This window comes from Tiliqua scincoides, chromosome 1 (genome assembly GCF_035046505.1).
Source record: "Tiliqua scincoides isolate rTilSci1 chromosome 1, rTilSci1.hap2, whole genome shotgun sequence".
NCBI lineage: Eukaryota > Metazoa > Chordata > Lepidosauria > Squamata > Scincidae > Tiliqua > Tiliqua scincoides.
This window is the reverse complement of record NC_089821.1, coordinates 181,274,070-181,274,883: the sequence shown is the minus strand read 5'-3', so window position 1 is coordinate 181,274,883 and position 814 is coordinate 181,274,070. Positions and strand designations below refer to the sequence as shown.

General features: G+C 44.7%; 1 pseudogene; it reads right to left on the bottom strand.

Annotated features, from left to right (window-relative positions):
* Positions 1-410: 410 nt before the first annotated feature.
* Positions 411-527, bottom strand: LOC136638154 (5S ribosomal RNA; annotated as a pseudogene).
* Between the last annotated feature and the right edge of the window lie 287 nt (positions 528-814).

Below are 814 nucleotides of genomic sequence, written 5' to 3'. Positions count from 1 at the left end.
GAGTGATTGCATCAGTCTGTCTCATTTAAACACCATCTTTCCAAGATGGAGGGTGTCACTCTGGATGGAAAGACCCACACAGCCCCATGCCCATTGTTTCACAGTTCCCAGGCGTATCGCAACTGCCTAGAAAAGCACTGTGGAGAGCTGGCTCCCACACAGCTGTAACTGTAGCTGTGGCAAGGAGGAGCAACATCAGCCTGCTACACGTTGAAGTCATGTTATTAACAGAAGGTAGCACTTGGGGTGGTCAAGCAACTAGCAGGAAGAGATCATTTTAAGATTGTAAAGTCTCTGGGACAGGGAACCATTTTTTAAACCCAGTTTTACCCAGCTCCCAGGTGTATTCATTTGGTCCCTGTTGTGTATATGCAGGTTGGCAACCTTCAGACTCGAAAGACCATGGTATAAGCCTACAGCACCCGGTATTCCCAGGTGGTCTCCCATCCAAGTACTAACCAGGCCTGACCCTGCTTAGCTTCTGAGATCAGACGAGATCAGGCATGTGCAGGGTAACAGTTGCAACGCTGGGCAGATATGGCTTAAAAAAAAATTATTTGCCAAGTAAGCTATTGAACTGTTCTGTTGAAAAGAAATATTTTAATCATCATCATAATTTGTTTATTTAATTTGTGCAGAAGTTTTTTTCCTCACCCTTCATGTCAGTCCAGTTACTACCCTGGTATTTTGTAGATACGTTGTAAAGTCAATGAAATGCCATATTTTATGATGTTACACCAGGGCTCTCCAGATCCTGTACCATGAGCTGGATCTGGCACCCTGCCTTTTCCCTCTCCTGTGTGAATGGCATTTA